Genomic DNA, 19395 nt, shown 5'->3' on the forward strand with positions numbered 1-19395 from the left:
CCTGGTGGAGAGCATCATAGAACTGTATCCTCAGAGGAATACTGCAGAGAGCAGAATGCTGTTTGGGTCCAAGAAGAGTGTGGATAGAAACACTCTGTCTGTCTATTATTTATTTTATTATTTTATTATTTTATTTCAAATTTGTATTCCGCTCTCCCCGCAAGCGGGCTCAGGGCAGATACCAACATACTAAAAATACAATTAAAATGCAATAAAAATTCACATTCATTAAAAATAACACATTTAAAACAGGATAGTGGACAGCCTTCACAGGGAGGGTTTTATACACCCCTTTTTCCAGGCCGGTGGAGGCCCAGCCTCAGTCATACGTCTGGTGGAACAACTCTGTCTTGCAGGCCCGGCGAAAAGATAGTCCTGCCAGGCCCGGATTTCAGCAGACAGAGCATTCCACCAGGTGGGAGCCAGGACCAAAAAGGCCCTGGCTCTAGTCAAGGCTAGGTGGGCCTCCTTGGGGCCAGGGACCACCAACAGCTGTTTGTCCCCTGATCGGAGTGTCCTGTGGGGAATATATGGGGAGAGACGGTCCCATAGATGAGCTGGTCCCAGACCGCACAGGGCCTTATAGGTCAATACCAGAACCTTGAATCTGATCCGGTACTCCACTGGCAACCAATGCAACTCGCATAAGAATGGTGTGCCTTATTTGACACTCTCGTAATAACACGCGCCGCTGCATTTTGTACCAGCTGTAATCTCTGGGTCAGGCTCAAAGGCAGCCCCGCGTAGAGTGAGTTACAGTAATCTAGTCTAGAGATGACCGTTGCCTGGATCACTGTAGTTAAGTCACGGGTTGATAAGTAAGGGACAAGTTGCCTGGTCTGCCGCAGATGGAAAAAAGAGGACCTGACAACTGCTGTGACCTGTGCCTCAATTTTCAGGGAGGCATCCAGGATCACCCCCAGGCTCTTAACCCTTGGAACTGGCACTAATGGTGCCCCATCGAGGGCCGGGAGCTGGAGTCCCGAACCTAATCCCCCGTGACTCAAGTACAGGACCTCCGTCTTCGTCGGGTTCAGTTTCAGCCGACTCTGCTTCAACCAACCAGTCATGGCTGCAAAAGCATGTTCCAGGACATCTGGGGCTGAGTAGGGCCGTCCGTCCATCATCAGATACAACTGGGTGTCATCTGCATATTGATGACACCCAAGTCCGAAACATCGCACCAGCTGCGCAAGGGGGCGCATATAGATGTTAAACAATAAAGGGGAGAGTATTGCTCCCTGCGGGACCCCGCACACCAAAGGGTGGCGGGATGACAATTTCTCCCCAAGCGCCAGCCTCTGTCTCCGATCATGGAGAAAAGAGAGAAGCCACTGCAAGGCAGTCCCTCGTATCCCCACATCGGTGAGGCAGTGAGTCAGAAGATTGTAATCGACTGTATTGAACGCTGCCGACAGATCCAATAATAGCAGCAGCAGCAAGCCACCTCGATCCAGATGTCTACGAAGATCCGTCTGTGAGGGTGGAATACTTTCTACTTTTATTCCGCTCTCCCCGCACAAGCAGGCCCGGGGCGGATTACATCAGGTAAAAACCCTTCTAATAAAAACTTACATCTTAAAACAGTTTAAAATCCACAGACAGCATAGCAATACCATACAAATTTAAAAAATATGCAAGACAGCAGCAATCGCTAATGGGAGGCAATCTACCACTTTAAACAGCTGGAAGTTGGACGCCTCTGATGGGGGGGAATCTGATCGTTCCTTCTCCTCTATCCAGGCCAGTGGAGGCCTAGTCTAGCCCCATCCATACGCCTGGCGGAACATCTCTGTCCGCCAGATAGAAAGAGGCGATCCTGCCGGGCCCTGGTCTCGCAAGACAGAGTTCCACCAGGTGGGAGCCAGGACTGAAAGGGCCCTGGCTCTGGTCGAGGCTAGGCGGGCCTCCCCGGCTCTAAAGCGACCATAAACATATGTTGGAAAGTTGATAGACCTTTTTCAATATACGGTGTAGGATATTAGTTACAGGCAGAGGAAAGCTCATTGGATTCAAGAAGACACAACTTGTCAAGGCTGTTGGGATTATTTTAATTTCTTGGGTGGGGGCCCTGCCCAAGGAAGCCCGGCTCAGCGTTCCTGCTTCTGGTACTGGTTGGTGGGAAAGGGAAGCATCTTGGAATATGTGAGGTGTGGGTGTGTTTCTACCTTTGGGCAGTGCTTTATGAGTCGCAGAACATAAAAAGTACCAATCCAGTGTGTTTAATGAACGCCGCCCCGTTACTGTCTGCAATCTGGATTTACAGGGCTCCTCTTGTAAAGAGATGAAGGGAGGAAAAGCATATTCGTATTTTGCAGCTTCCGGATTTCCCTGATGAAGGCTCAGAAGCAAGCAGGTGACAGTGGAGAATAGCAAAGGCGTTTTTCGCGGCTCCTTGGGCTTGGCCTTTTGGGATTGCTGCAGCCAGTTCACGAAGGGCTTGCTTTGTAGCCAGGCCTGTATCCCCAGCATCTCTGACCTTTGTATAAATTGCAGGTGGCTAAGAATGTTTCCCTGGGAAGAATGTGGTGAATGGGTTGGCCAGTTGTAGCTTAGCTACCTGGCTAGTCCAGGACCCCCCCCCCCCCGCCCGAGTCCATTTGCTCGAGCTGAAGAGCAGCAAAGAGAAGAGCAGGCTCTCTGTATTTAGAAAAACGATTCTCATGCAAAAACCCCGAATCAAGAACAACATCCATGAAGAAGGTCTTTGCACAAAACACGGTGCAAACCTTCAAGCCCACCAAGGTTCTTCATCAGGCTAGACGTTACAAGGTACAGTAAAGCAGAAGCAGGGATCTCTCAGGCCACGCTGTGACGATTTAGTCTCGGGCTTCCTTGGCGAGATTCTGGCAGGCTAGAAACTTAAGTTTGTAGCGATAAACTCAAGTTTCTCGCCTGCCAGAATCTCACCAAGGAAACCCAGCAAGGCCAGACTTTCACCTCGTGGTGAAGAATCCTGGTGATCTCCAAGGCTTGCACAGTATTTCGCGCTAACTGGGTTGGTCCAATAAAAAGGGCATGATGTGAATGTTGTTTCTGAGTGCCAGCAGCAGGGGCCAGTGTTACACGTCGAAGGCCCGGCCTCCCCAGTGCTCCCTGCTCTGTTGGTATTCCACACTAGTGGACAGAGTATACATGGTGTGGTGGGTACTGTTGCCCCCGGGTGTCGTCCTTGTTAGTTTGGAAACTTCCATCGAGGAGAAAGTAAATCTGTTAGAACAAAAGAGCAGGCAGGTGCTTGTAGAGCGCTACCCCTGAGCTGGCTGTTCGTAACCTCCCTGCACAAATCCCAGCTGGCCCTGGGCCAGGAACTCTTCCTCCCCCCCTTCCCTCCTTTGTCTTCTCTCCACGAAGGGGAGATGCCTGCATGCTCCCCTCCCTCTGGCTAATTAAGACGGATTGGGCTATTAGTGAATACCAGACGCTGCCTCTTCTGGGAGGAAATTGGATCAGAGGACGAGAAAATGGGAGACGATTTCCACCTCCCAGCGGATGCACCCCACCCGCCTTGGATGCTTTTAAGAGCTTGAGTGAGAAATAGGCTTAGCCAGAAGATTGAGGCATTTGCTCCTCTGGCCTGTGCCGTGGGGGTGCAGTGGGGTGGGTGGGTGGGGCGGTTAGGCCTTGGAGCTCAAGGGGGGGCCGGGTCCCCATGCTGTTCTCAGAGCTTGAGCTGGCTCCTGCCATCTTCTTTGAATTGCAGCTTCCTCCGCTGTAGAGGGTGCATCTGCTTGGAGGGTTTTGCAAGCGCTTCATTGCATGAATGGGGTACTCGAAAGCCCTTCCACTGACATGCTGGTCTTGTTCCTCCTGGCAGAAGGAAATCACTCCTGTCGGGGCAAGTGGTGCCTACCTTACCCAGGCAGTACCTTTGACCTGTGGATGTATCTGGCTTATACCCCTTTCCCAATTGTGCATCTGACGAAGAGAGCTGTGGTTCTCGAAAGCTTATGCTACAATAAAGTCGGTTAGTCTTAAAGGTGCTACAGGACTCTTTACTATTTTGCAACTACAGACTAACACGGCTCACTCCTCTGGATCTATGACTAATAGTGTGGGACGCTGCTTTATGTAGGGGTCCAGGAAGAGCCAGGGCTGTGGCCAAAGACCCATGCTTCCTCTGGGCTGGACAGGTTCCTTGCCACTCATGTCTTGAGTTGTTGCTGTGAACCGAGAGCCTATTTTAAAACATTCCCTTGATTGAATTTACTCCCAGAGCTGCAGGCTCAGAGATTAGCAGCAGTGGGTGGGTGAGATTGAATAAATCACCAATTGCGATTTCCTTTGCAACGAAGGGGAGGGGGGCGTTGAGCACGCGAGAGGAGGAACCTGGCTCCAGATGAACGAAGGGCCTTCCATCACCTTCCAGATCCGGCCGGGAAGCTGAGCGATATAGGATGGGCCTGTTTGAAGAGCGCTGCTTGAGCGGGATCCTGGTAGACTCTTTGGGGACTGATGAGCCTGAAAAGAGCCACTGCAGGCTTGAGGCATTTCTTTAGGATGTATTTTTAGGCAGCCAAGACAATTAAACCCTATTTCCCTATTATTGCCAGGAGCTGAGATCCTCAGCAAGGGACCCAAGATTTAAGTCACGTCTGCCCATGCCTCAGCTCTCGATCTTTCGTTCCTGGGTGTTCCGTGCTAGTTGTGGCTCACTGGGCCAGAAAAAGACTCCTCGCTTGTGCCTGTGTTGCTTTCCTTCCTTAGGGGCATCAAGAACGACTATCGATTAAATACAGGACTGTGTGGAATGGCTGAGCACCTCAAAGCGAGTTTCTTTGTGGCAACACACGGCCTGGATTTTCAGTCATGGTACCATCGTAGTCCGGGCAATGCTCCTTTCCCATTTCAGTTGTGTTTCGGCTGTATCTCTGCCGTTTTGTTATGCTTTGCTATTAGGACACACACACACACGCCTTATCCCATCATACCTCCCAAAAACTGCAGGACAGAGGGAAATACATATTTTCCCCACTCTTATTTTGTCTCCGCAACAATGTGTTTGAAAGAGAGGGACAGACAGACACCACCGTCCCCCACATTCTCATCGGCTATACCACATCAATGCACAGTCTGAGGTCCCGGAGTGTGTGGAGTTGGACAATGAACTGTCGATTTATGGTCTTGTGATATTGTGATGGCTAGTAAAGATTTCCAGAAATTTTGAAGCTGTGGAGAAAAAACAGGAAATTTAGGGGGTAATTGAGATGTGGGCAATAATTACTTGTCATGCCTAAACTTGTTTTCCTGGTTTAACAACAAAAATGCACCATTTATAACTTAGCATTTACAGCTGTACCTATAAGACATATTTGTGCAATTTATAAATGCCTTAATTTTCTACAGTAAAATTGTGAATTTATTTTTATTTATTTTATTTATATTATATTTGTATTTCGCCCTCCCCGCAAGTGGGCTCAGGGCGGATAAATCATTTAAAAATGTTCCATATTAAAACATTAAAACATCATATAAAAATAGCAGCACTCTTTGGCCTGGCGGCAGCAATACAACTATTAATATGCAATGCAGCAGTACAACTAGATATAGCAGCACAATAACAGCAGTTAAAAAACAAACAGGGTGGGCAGCTTTCACAGGGAGGGGGGTAGATGTTGCATCCTCCAGCCAGCAGAGGCCCAACCTCAGCCATGAGCCTGGTGGAACAACTCTGTCTTACAGGCCCGGCAGAAAGATAGTCAATCCTGCCGGGCCCTGGTCTCAGTAGACAGAGTGTTCCACCAGGTAGGAGCCAGGACTGAGAAAGCCCTGAAAAAGCCCTGGCTCTAGTCGAGGGAAGGAGGGCCTCCTTGGGGCCAGGGACCGATAACAATTATTTTTCTCCTGATCAGAGGGTCCTCTGGGGAATATATGGGGAGAGATGGCCCCTCAAGTACGCTGGCCCCAGTTCTCACAAGGCCTTATAGGTCAATACCAGAACCTTGAACCTGACCCGGTACTCCACTGGCAACCAATGCAGCTCGTGCAATATTGGTGTAATATGTGCCCTATTTGGTGCTTACATAATGACGCGTGCTGCTGCATTTTGCACCAGCTGCAATCTCTGGGTCAGGCTCAAGGGTAGGCCCATGTAGAGCGAGTTACAGTAATCTAACCTAGAGATGACCGTTGCCTGGATCACTGTAGTTAAGTCACAGGTAGGGGACAAGTTGCCTGGTCTGTCGCAGGTGGAAAAAAGAAGACATACAACTGTTGAGACCTGTGCCTCCATTTTCAGGGAGGCATCCAGGATCACCCCCAGGCTCCTGACCCTCGGAACTGGCACAAGCTGTGCACCATCAAGGGCCGGGAGCCAGAATCCCGAACCCAGTCCCCTGTGGCTCAATTACAGGACTTTGTTGGGTTCAATTTCAGTCGACTCTGTTTCAACCAATCAGTCACAGCTGCAAACGCATGTTCTAGGACATCTGGGGCTGAGCCGCGCCAGCTGTCCATCATCAGATACAGCTGGATGTCATCTGCATATTGATAACACCCAAGCCCGAAACTTTGCACCAGCTGCGCAAGGGGGCGCATATAGATGTTAAACAATAATGGGGAGAGTATTGCCCCCTGCGGGACCCCGCACACCAATGGGTGATGAGGTGACAATTTCTCCCCAAGTGCCACCCTCTGTCCCTGACCGTGGAGAAAAGAGACAAAGCCGCTGTAAGGCAGTCCCTCGTATCCTCACATCACTCTGCTGGTGCGCTAGGCGGTCGGTACACCAAGCAGATGGCCAAACTCTCCTCGGCACCCCACACCAGGCCTACACATTCAATGCCAGAGATCTCAGGGGCGGGGAGCGGTTTGAAGGAGAAAGACTCTCAAGTGAGGATTGCCGCCCCTCCCCCCCCAGCCTCCTATTCGGGACTGATGAAGGACCAAATACCCTGGGGGGGGGGTCAGTTCTCCCAGGGCAACCATTTCACCCTCCCTCACCCAGGTCCCGGTCACACATCCATATTACTGCAAAGAAGTTTTGCAATGTTGCAGTCTTATTATTTATGGACCTGGCATTGCACAACGTCAGTGTCGAAGGGAGGTTCCTTTCTCCTAGCTCTGTCCCCAGCCAGCATCTGAGAGAATGCACACGCAGTGCGAACTGCCACACTCTGTGACTGGAAATCTTCGTTTTTGCCACGAAAGCATAAAAGTTGCAAATATTCGTTGTAAGAATGTGTTGCTGTCATACACACAGTAGCATATTTATTGATGGACAAAATTAGTCACATCTAAACATTAAATATATGCCTGAAAATGTTATATAGTTCTACAGTATAACACAGAATCTAAATGGGGTAGATTATTTTACGTAAAGATCTTCGTTTTGCACATTCCGAGTGCATAAAATCATGTCTTTAGAAGCATTTCACTTATTGCAAAAGAGGCAATATTTCATAGTTTTCAGCCCCCACCTCCCAAATTTCCAGTTCTTCCATTGGGAAATACCAAGGTTTTTTTTCTCTCAGCCTTCACATCTGTCCCCAGAGTGGCTGCACTCCATCATCTGAGAAACATGCCTCATCCATGACAGCCAGTTTGGTGTAGTGGTTAAGAGCACGGGACTCTAATCTGGAGAGCCGGGTTTGATTCCCCACTCCTCCACAAAGCCAGTCACAGCTCTCTCAGAGCTCTCTCAGCCCCACCCACCTCACAGGGTGCTTGTTGTGGGGTAATAATAACACTTTGTAAACCGCTCTGAGTGGGCATTAAGTTGTCCTGAAGGGCGGTATATAAATCGAATGTTGTTATTATTATCCAGTCCTTTGCACTGGTAAACTTCAGCCTTTATAGACCTGGGCCCCATAGAACTGCACCCAAACCAGAGGAAGCCGTGTGACCTCAGAGCTACACAGCTATGACCTCATCAAGGTCGAAGTCGAGACTGTGAGCAGCAGGGCCAGCAACTGGGGACAGGAAATGCAGCATGTGAAGCAGGACGTGTATCATCATAAGGAACAAGCCAAGAAGCGGAGCCACACTTTGTTTCCCCCTCCTGCTACCTGCCAAGAGAGAGGCAGCAGCTGTGGCCTCCTGACTGATAGTTAAAATTTAAAATCTGTACATAGAATTTCTGCAAGCGGTTGAAAAAAAAATCAGCACAGCTAATAGTAACCTGTTGGTTAACACCCGTTAAAAGCTTCTTTAAAATATCGGCATCAGAACATTCAGGATAATTCTTAAGCAGAGGGGAAATTGTATTTAGCCGAACTTCCTGGTAGAAGTGGCAGTAAAAGTAGAAAAGTAGGGGGGGAAAGTAGTAAAAGTAGAAAAAAGTAGTAAAAGTAAAAGTAGTAAAAGTAAAAGTAGTAAAAGTAGGAAAAAAGTAGTAAAAGTAAAAGGCGTTAGCCGTGTTGGTCTGTAGTTGCAAAATAGCAAAGAGTCTAGTAGTATCTCTCAAGATGCAAACCAGCTTTATTTTAGTATAAGCTTTCGAGAACCTCAGCTCTCTTTGTCAGAGCTGTGGTTCTCAAAAGCTTATGCTACAGTTAAGTTGGTTAGTCTTAAAAGGTGCTACTGGACTCAGTAAAACAGTAATTCCCGAATCGGGTAATTGAGCGAAGCTTGGAATCTCAGAATTCATGTTAAATGGGAGATCACCTCTGAGCACCTGTGGGGTGCCTTACTCTCGAACAGAGATGCAGGACAAGGCAGGACACCCATACCGGAGTGAACTTAACGTGCTCTCTCTTTTAACACTCTTGTCTGGAGGGGCAGATGACTTCCACCCCCAGACCAGAGCTGGACATTCCAGGTGATATCAGAACACCTTCACCCCAAAGGACTATGCGCCCGCTTTCGGCTTGGGCCAACTTGGCAGGGGCAAGGTAGGGTCAGAAGTCTTTGGGGAGGCTTCTAAGTCCAGATGACAGTGAGAACTCCAAGTCTGCTCTTCTCTCTGTGTGCACCAGCTGTCCACTGTCCCATGTATAATTGATATCTCCGGCTCTCTCCTCTGTGTCAATTAGCCAGTCATTAGCCGTCATCAATAATGAATCAACCCAAACAGCTCCACAGATTCAGCACGGATGGCTCTCCTGGCCAGCTTCCTTGAAAGCAAGGCCAGCCAAAGAAATTTTGGTGCCTGAGGAGGGGCAGTCCACGTGGCACCTGTCGCTGGTTACCCAGAGGCACCCGTTAAAATGAACGGGAGCCACGCAAAAGCCCCCCACCACAGCATTCGTTCATTTCCAGTGGGGATGGGGCTTGCCTTGGAGAGAATTGTACTTAGTCGAGAGACAACCTCAGTCTAGAAGTAGTCCGAAACCCAGAGGGAAATGCCCTCGCCAAGGAAAACATTCTGAATACTAAACATATATACAAGTATGTATCTATACAAATATATATATATAACTCATTGTAGATAAAGTGCTTGTGTGCTTAGAATAAACTATTGATATCACTGGACAGTCCTCCAATACAATAATTCAGTTCACTCATGCTTAAATCCAAATAAAATCATAAATATAATAAATACAAAGGATGCAATGTGGCAGTAAAATACACATATATATCCAGTTCTAATTCTCAGGCTTTCTGTTATGTCCAGATGCTCCAAATTTGACCAGTTTCCAAGATCCTTTAGTTCCTGAAGGTAAGCAGGACTGTAGGATAAATTCCAATATATCAAACAGTTCTTTCTCTTGTGTTTTCACAGGTGCTCACAAAAGTGCCCCCGTAGGGATAGAGGGGCATCACCCGGCTGACTGTCATGCCCAATGAGATGCTGGCCGAGAAAGCTCGTTTCATCTTAACTTTTTCAAGGGCATTCCAGGGAGCCCAATAAGGTGCCAGAGAGCTGCTGTAGCACAGTGGCTAAGTGGTTCAGCTGCAAATCAGCACTCTACTGGTTCGAATCCCACGACTGCCATGAGCTCAGTAGGTGGCCTTGGGTAAGCCACTTCTCTCAGCCCCAGCTGTATTGTGGGGATAATAACAACACCAGGGCTTTTTTTCAGCAGGAACGCGGGGGAACGGAGTTCCGGAACCTCTTGAAAATGGTCACATGGCTGGTGGCCCCGCCCCCTGATCTCCAAACAGAGGGGAGTTTAGATTGCCCTCCGCGCCGCTCAGCAGTGCGGAGGGCAATCTCAACTCCCCTCTGTCTGCAGATCAGGAGGCGGGGCCACCAGCCATGTGACCATTTTCTCCGAGGGCAACCCACTGAGTTCCACCACCTCTTTTCCCAGAAAAAAAGCCCTGAACAACACTAACTTGTTCACCACTCTGGGCAAGGCACTAATCTGTCTAGAAGAGCAGTATATAAGTGCAGTTATTATTATTATTAAAGATGGCACAAAGTCTGCTTAAGTATTTTATTTATTCAATTTATATACCGCCCATCCCAGGGGCTCTGGGTATTGCAGAAACTGCAGACATAAAAGTGAGCATCCTGCCTGTGGACGGCCATGTATATGTGTTTAGTCTTCAGAGAGTTTTCCTTGGTGAGAGCATTTCCCTCTGGGTTTCGGAGTACTTGGAGAGAGTTGTGCCATATCAGCATTCTATTGCTGTTATAGATGCCTGCCCTCTGCTCACTGGAAGAGCCATTTCTCCGTGTCTTGTGCCACGGCCGTCTCTCTTGGAGAACGTTCTGGGATACAGAAGAGGGCCCAGACGTATTTTCTTTCAACAAAAACCGGGTGTCGTTGGCCCTTTCACTGTTATAGCTCTGTGCCACAAATCTGGTGTGTATGTGTGTGTGTTATATGTTGGAGCCTCCCACCATCGCCGCTTTAGCACATGCCAGGAAGAGAAAAGAAACAGGATGGCGAATGAAGAAGACAAAGCAGAACTGTTGGAACTCTTCTTTTGTCTGTGCCTCATCCCAAAAGGAGAACTTGGTGTACATCTTCGTTAAATCAGCATGAATGGGCAGGAGATGGGGTGCCACCCAGGATCAGTAAGATGTTAAATACCAAGAGAACTTGAATGAGTTCAAGCTTTCTGTGATGGATGTTTGCATGCTGGGGTACCAAAGGGATTTACGGTTACTCTCTCAGACAAGCTCATTGTTGAGAATTCCAGGGGGACCAATAAGGTGCCACGAGGTTGTCTTGATTTGGGGTGTGGCGGGGGGGGGGATACAGAACACTACAAACTGGTCAGTCCGACCTCAGTACCAGAGAAACTACAGATAATAAAATGATCCTTCTTCAAGCTCCTTTCAGACAATGCAGTGATTTCTAGAAGGTGGTACTGGTAGGGATTTGTCAAAATTTAAACCCTGATAGATAATAACAATAATACAATTTTAATGAAAGTGCCAATGCAATCAGTGCAAAAAGTGAAAGGTAAGTTGACTCAGGAAGAAACTTACCAACGCTGGTTAAAAAGCTGTTTGGAGAAGATGATGCAATAGAGGAATGGCTTGACAAAGCAAAACACTGCGAAACGGGCTGTCTAAATTGCTAGCGCACCCGTTGCCAACAGCCCGGGAGCTTCCTTATCGACCTCCTGGCTCCCGTCGGACCTTCTTCACCTTTCGTTGGCAGGTTTGCCTGCAAGAAAGAAGAAACAACCCGTTGGAACTGTGCATTTGAAAGACCAACTTTGTATTTCTATGCATGTTATTATACAGGTGTTGTATGGACTGTATTCCATGCATTGGGGCTACATGCGTGCAGACGGATAGTCCCTAGTAATTTTGGAGTGTATATATTGGAATACTTACCTTGCACTTTTTGCACTCTTTGCATTGGCACTTCCATTAAAATTGCATTATTATTATCTATCAGGTTTCTATAGACCGTTTGGTCCTTGTTTGGCAATGTTTGAAACCTGTCCCTACTCGTTTGTGGAAATATAAACCCTGCCGGGCTAATCTTTTAGCATTTGTTGAGTAGGTAACTAGCCTAGTTGACTGTAGCCGTGTTATGGATGTGATGTGCCTTGACTCCAGAAAGTCACGTGGCAAAGTCCCCTGTGATATTTTGGTTAGCGAATTGGTTAAATGTGGCTAGATGATAGTATGGGATCCACAGGTGGCCGGAGAACCATATGCAAACTGGTGCCATCAGCCTGGAGAACAATCTGTAGCAGGTTATCATAAAGTCTTATCCATGACCGAGCACCCTTGAGTATTTTCATCAATGATTTGGACAACGAGGTGGAAGCAGTCCTTATCGATTTGCAGAGGACAAAAACCAGGGAAGTGTCACTGACGACTTAGAAAACAAGAAAGAGAGAGGAAACTGAATGGAAATGACCAAACAATAATTCAACCCAGGGAAAAAGCAAAGTTCTGTGTTTCGGCAAAAAGAATCAAGCATGAAAAGAGGGTACTCGGCTTGCAGTAGTCCGTGCGAAAAGGCTCGTGGGATGGCTGTCGATAGCAAGCAATGGCTTCATCCACAAATGCAATTTTAAGGTGCGTTACTAGAAACATCGTGTTTATGTCTCTAGGAGTTCTAGTCCCACTCTCCTCTGCACTAGTTAGACTACATCTCTAGGCCTGTGTTCAGGTCTGGGCTTCACCCTTTAAGCAAGATGTTGACAAATTGGATCAAGGTAGAGGATGGCCATGAACGTCTGGAAAAGTAAGTCCTACAAGGAAAGGTTGAAGGAACTGGGTATGTCTGTCCTTGAGAAAAGACTCGGGATGGCATGAATGTGCTGTTTAAGTACCAGAGGGCTGCCATGTGGAAAAGGGCAAAGTCTTCTCTTGCTCCAGAAGGCAAGATTAGATCTAATGGGTATAAGTAACCCGAGGCTTTGTGTGTCTTGATCATTAGCTGGAATTCCAAATGCAGAAAGCAATCCGACAGACCAGCTAATTCAGATAGGGTGGGCTCTCACTGGAGATCTTCAGACCGAGGCTGGACACTATGGAGTGGTAATTAGAGTGTCAGACTAGGGTCTGGGAGAACCAGGTTCGAAACTCAGCCATGGAAGCTTGCTGGATCACCTTGGGCCAGTCACTTTCAGCCTAACCTACCTCACTAATTGTTGTGAGGATATAAAAGAAGAAGGGAGAAGGATATAAGCTGCTTTGGGACCCTGCTGGGGAGAAAGGTGCAATCTTTTAAATATTTGGAAATCTTATATATATATAAGATTTCCAAATATTTAAAAGATTGCACCTTTCTTATATATATATAAGATTTCCAAACAGCTAAAAATAAGTTGCCTTCTACATGTAATGCGTTCAAATGTGGATAAGTTTATAAGGTCGTCAATCCAGTGATTTACTGGAGGCGGACTTTTGTCTTTCCAGTGTTGAAGTATAAGACTTTTAGCAACTGTACGAGCACTGAGGATCCATTTCCGTTGACCATCGGTTAGATTCCAAGAGGCAGGCAAGTAGTTTGACGGTGCATTAACATCTTCAAAAATAAACGAGTTTTCTAACACAAAATTATTATGACTAATAACTTCCTCCCAAAAGGGCTGAATGACTAAACATGACCAAAGCTTAAGGGGTGGGCCTACATGGCGTATATGGTCTTTTCCAACTCTGAGAGTATATATGAGCCCGACAAAGCCATTGTCAAAACAGAAAAGTTATCAAATCTCCCTGCTAACCAATATCGTCCCAACTGGCAGAAATGCTGGGCACAGAAATGTCCATCCTTGTGGCCTTGGAAGGGCTGTCTTGATTCTATACAGTCCTGTTCCCATGAGCTGTTCCTTTCTAAGCACAGGCAAATTGTGTGCTCGTATCATCTGCTAGCTGGAAAGCAGGCAGGAGCAGACGGGTGATGGACAAAGGCCAGGAGGCAGGCATTTCCCCTCCCAGGGGACAAAGACACATGCTATGTTTGTACTCACTGGCAGGCAAGCAGGAAGTACTGTCTGTTGGGGAAGGGGCAGAGGTTGAGGCTAAAGTTTTGCCTTCCACCGCTGGATAAACAGCTCTGCTACTTTGCAAATTGGTGGAGAAGGCAGAGGTAAAGACTAAGGCTTAGTTCCCCTCTTGGAAGGTAGTAGCACCCTCGCCCTGTTGGCATGCATGTAGAGTTGTGCAGGCTGGGGGAAGAGCTAAAGCCAAAACCTGTGATAAATCAGTTGCCTGCTTTGCAGACGGCAGGGTGAGGGGCAGGGGGTGGTTGGTCGAGGAAAGGCAACATACTTGGGGCCAAACCAGAGCAGGGGGGCTACAATGGGTCAGTGAAAAGGAAAGCTCACTTCTCGGCGTGAGAGCGATCCGTGGTTTGAGGATCTGAAATTTCTCCATAGCTATCATTAAAAGCAGCCAATCGCAGAGATGCCGGGAAAAATAGACTGACACCGTTTTTAAAGTCAGGACTGTAAACTGGACAGTTTCCATTTTCTCCCAACAGCTGAAATGGAAGTCAGGATGCTTCTGGCAACACAGCACTGTGAAGTAAGGAGTATGTGGGGTGGGTGGAATTTTGCTTCCCTCACCCACATATTCTGTTTTGGTTTAAAAATGCCTCTGACCTCCTCTTGAGGATCCCAGACAAGGAGGAAAAACTAATGTTTCCTTGTTGCTGCTGCGCAAGCTAGAAACTTAACGGTGTATAAAACAAGGGCAAGTGTTCCTCTTTGCCTGATGAGAGGTACAATCCCCAAGAACTTTATTCCAGTTTTCCTATTGAAAACAAAGAAAGGCACCTTTAAAGGGTATGATTTTTGTACTCTGTACTTTAATCATCCTTGTAGCACAGTTTCATTCTACCCTCCAAGCATCTGACGAAGAGAACGTGATTCTCGAAAGCTTATGCTACAATAAAATTGGTTAGTCTTAAAGGTGCTACTGGACTCTTTTTGATTTTGCTACTACAGACTAACACGGCTAACTCCTCTGGATCTAGCTTTATATTTGTTTTTCTCGCCCCCTTCCTTTATCTCTCTTTTTTCTGTATTCCCTTTTTTGTTTTAATAAAAGAAAATATCAAAAAGAGGAAGGAAGAAAGAAAGAAAGAAAGAAAGAAAGAAAGAAAGAAAGAAAGAAAGAAAGAAAGAAAGAAAGAAAGAAAGAAAGAAAGAAAGAAAAAGAAAGGGGGGGAATCCAAACATGTATAACAACTTTAGCAATTAAAATGAATATAAATTCTAACAAACAAAACAACCTGGATAAAAACTATTTATCTGCATTTCTGCTTTCTATGTAGATTTTGCAAAAAAGCTGTCTGAACTGCCTCTGAACCCTTACAAAGGGGTGGGCTAGAAAGATCTAAATAAGAAATGCCCTGCCTGGGCTGTGCCGTCTCCCCAGCTCTCTCACCCAGGTTTGCCACTGGCCTTTGGGTGGCCCGGTCCTTCCTAATTCCCTAAGCAGGCAGTCCCTGCGTGCCCAAGAGAGTCTGCTCAACACTTAATGGGGTTTTGTCCTGACACAAAGTGGCTCCTTGAAGTGGAAATGAAGTGGCAGGTGGGAGATGGGATAATGGGAGCTGAGGGCACTGCAGCTCTTCACTGCCGGAAGGGCTTTGATGCAGAAAGAAAAGACATCTCTGGGGGATTGCAGGGCGGGGGTGCCATCCAAGGGACATGCTTCATCCCCCTGTGCTTGTCACTACTGCGGGGGGGGGGGGGGAGCTCAAGTACCACCACCACATTGGAACAGTGACTTGCTCCGTTTGCTAAAGGACCATGAGAGCAGGTTGTGCAGGGACACTGCCTGAGATGAGGAACAGGGCAGGCAGAATAGAAGCGCCCCTTGCCCAGCCCACACAGGTTGAGCTCCTTGTCCCCCAGCCTATACGGATAATAAATCCTTATGAAGGATTTGGGGAGGACACAAAGGAAATGTCATGTACAGTTCGGCTCCCCATTCCTACAGAGGGATGGACCGTTCAGGGGAAACCACACAGAGTCTGTAGGCCCCTTAAAACCCACAGCTGGACCTTTCCTGAGCCAGAGCACCGACACAGTCATTAAAATAGTTCATCGTTTAGCCAAGGTGACCAAGCCAGCCTGCTCACAACAATATCCTTCTTAAGAAACATTATTTTCTTTTTTAAAGACCAGTCTGGTTTTCGTGAAAAAGAAATTGTGGCTGTCCACTTTATTTGTGCACTCTAAAACTTGGCGATGAAGAGAGCCCTCAAGTCAGAGTTGAGTTATGGTGACCCCTGGTGGGGTTTTTGTGGCAAGAGACTAACAGGTGGTTTGCCTTTGTCTGCCTTTGCAACCCTGGTCTTTGTTGGAGGTCTCCCATCCAAGTACTAACCAAGGCTAACCATGCTTAGCTTCTGACATCTGACAAGAGCAGGCTCACCTGGGCTAGTCAGGTCAAGGCACTCTAAAACTTGGTTGACCTTTTATGTCATCTGTGGGAATAGCCAGTGCTTAGAGACCAGGCAGTAACCTACCCAGTGGTGTTAAGTTTGAACTATGCCGATTTCTTCATGGGTGTGAGTTTGGCTAGCTTGGTATCTTTGATCTAACCAAAGACGTTTCGGGTTTTCAATGGCTGCGGAGGATTCCTTGAATGGGCAGGTGCCGTTCATCTGCAGAGGTGAGTCAGAGAGAAACTGTGGTTTCACGTCAGGCAGTTTGAAGGGGAGGAGAGAGAGCCGAGGAAATAGCTAAACTAGGATGCATCTTTGTGGGGGCCTGCAACACATTTTCTAGGGCAGTGATTTCCCATCCCAACGATTTTAGTAGGGTGACCCACAAGTCCAAATTTACTTGGCAGAGTGACCCACTTAAAAAAAAAAAAGATCATGCACAAATCAGTCAAACTGCAAAAGCCTGGGAGCCGCATTCACACACTTTGCAGCCCATTTTGGGACCAGGAAACGCTGTTCTAGGGGTGTGGGGCAGAGGCTGCAAACTTGCCGCCTGCTATAGGAGTTGGTTATTATTATCGGCAGGAGTGTTGGTTTATTTCCAATAGACTCTGCTTGTGTATTTGAAAATGAAACTCATGGTTAAGATTTTCATCTGGTTTTGATCTAATGGAAATTAAGCACTGACTCTGCTGGATGGAAAGTGAAGCTGCTGTACATGAACAGCATGTTCATGGTGCTGTTTGTTTATGATCCCCCCTGCCCGCCTTCCACCACCCAGAGCAACCAATGGCTCCTATCCTTTCCATGAAAAAAACCACAACAAGTTCCGTATTAATATCTAATAAGGCTGATGAATAAAACAAAACAGCCTCTGAGATTAGTTAGTTTCTCTACACGAGACACCTTGGCACGTGTTCGTCAAGTGTAGGGAGATGCAATGTTAGCTGGGAAGCGCAGTTTTAAAAGACAGAGCTGGCGGCGATCACTCCTCAGAGCGTTTGTTAATTTCATCTTTGCCTCCCCAAAGGTGCCAGCATATAGCAAAACCTTTGCCCTGCCGCCGGCTCTGTCTTTTTAAACTCCCCTTCCTAACTAACGTTGCAGCTCCCAACATGTGTTCTTCATGTATCAGATGACTCGTATAGAGATACTCTTAGTGGATCTCATTCTCTTCTCCTCCTGATCTGCTCTTTGCCATTCAGTCTGTTGCTGAGTGAAGGTAGCCTGTGTTGTGCCAGTTTGGACTCTCGGAGGACTAACTCAGGAACCAGGAAATATGCTTTCATAAACCACTGGTAAAAACAACTCAGAGGAACCCACAGATGGTTCTGTTGGCCTATGCTACTAGTCAATCCTATGTTCTATGTCACTGCCCAGGGTCCAGTAGCATGCATTTACCAAAAAAATCTAGGAGATATGTTTAAAAAATGAAGAAGTTTAAAGTGTAAAAGAGGAATTACTACCGGTCTGGCTGTTTTAAGGAGTGCTTGTTAACATCTCTGAGTTGAGAATAGGCAGGGCTTTTTTTCCAGGGGGAACGCAGGGGAACGGAGTTCCGACACCTCTTGAAAATACTCGGCAATAGTGCTTGAAAGTATTATGGTTTCAAAGAATCCCGTATGTTTCTTCCTCATTTCCCTCTTGAGAGTTCCACCACCTCTTTTCCCAGAAAAAACCCTGAGAATAGGGATATGCAGTTTTCTCTTTCTTTCTTTCTTTCTTTCTTTCTTTCTTTCTTTCTTTCTTTCTTTCTTTCTTTCTTTCTTTCTTTCTTTCTTTCTTTCTTTCTTTCTTTCTTTCTTTCTTTCTTTCTTTCTTTCTTTCTTTCTTTCTTTATAGTTCACCTTTCTCACTGAGACTCAAGGTGGATTACCCTAACACATTCTCACTTATGAATTTAGTAAACTAGGAACAACGCCTGTCGTCTGAAAAAAATACAACGGGCTCTAGAAAACGGATTCGATGGGCCTCCTCCCAGCAGCAAGCAGGCCCTTCGCAGTGGCCTGAAGGCCAGAGCGGGAGGGCGCTGAGGTGAGGAGTGCTTAGGCGATCGATTCGGCAGCCCCTTCCTGGCAGCAAGCGGGTGCTTCGCAGCAGCCTCAAGGCAAAAGTCGTCAGCAATGTGCCTGTGCAAGGATAAAAAGTGAGTCGTCGCCAATAGGGCTTGTCTTTTTTATAGTAGGATACTCCTCGCCCATACAGAATTATTCCTGACATTTGGGAATGCTTGGAAACCTTCCAATCTGACAATAATTCGGGCATCTCAGTGTCTTTCATTCTCCTGGGCAGCCAGGTGAGACCGCAACTTGGCAGAGATCTACCTCATAAATCCGTTGTCCAACCAGAACAGTTCACTGATCTTCCCCCCGGACAAAATTGCCTGATTGCCATTGCTGTGAACAGAGCTTGCACTTCCTGCCAATTGCTTGCTATGGGAGAGGGGCTATCTGCCTCTGTATGAACACGGACCCTCCCTGTAATCTATTTTGCTTGTTCCGGTGGGTCTTGCTGCATAGGCATTGCAGCAAGGCAGAGGCTCAGACTGTGCCCCATGTCGTCGGCAGTCTGTGGAATGGGGTGGGGAAAGAGGCAGCGGCTTCCCTGCTCCCATACTAGTAAAGAGCAGCTACAGATTCATTTGGGAGATGCGAGAGCAAACAGTGATGAGGAAGGAAAAGATCATTTCTCTATGCGAGAGAGAACCGCTGTGTCAGCAGCATCTGAGATCTCGCTATTGCGTTTAAAAGCACTGGATCTGGGGCAGCGTCCAATCTACACAAGCCTGCCTGTTCATGTGTAAAGTGGATGTGTATATTTTTAAATACAACAGGAAGGGGAGCTAGCCATACCTCTCTCCTTGCTTGCCTCCCTCTATTATTGCTGTCTGAAGCAGAGATTTCCTGGCCAGACTCCCTGTCTGCAAGTCCCTGTCCCAGGAGGGGGAAAAAGCAGAGTAGAGCATAACAGCAGGGGAGGGGGCAGGCTTGAGGTCCCTCTAATTCAAATGCACACCGCCCACTCTACAAATGAGAAAATGTAATTGCCTACAGAAAGTGGATGCTCTAGGGAGCGGGGGGGGGGGGGGACATTACGCCCGGAAATGTGTTCCCCACTGAAGACCCTGGAAATGACTGTTGGACTGATTGCCTAATGGAAGTAATTTTAATTCTGATATTAAATATCCCAACTC

Source organism: Eublepharis macularius, chromosome 19 (assembly GCF_028583425.1).
Source record: "Eublepharis macularius isolate TG4126 chromosome 19, MPM_Emac_v1.0, whole genome shotgun sequence".
NCBI lineage: Eukaryota > Metazoa > Chordata > Lepidosauria > Squamata > Eublepharidae > Eublepharis > Eublepharis macularius.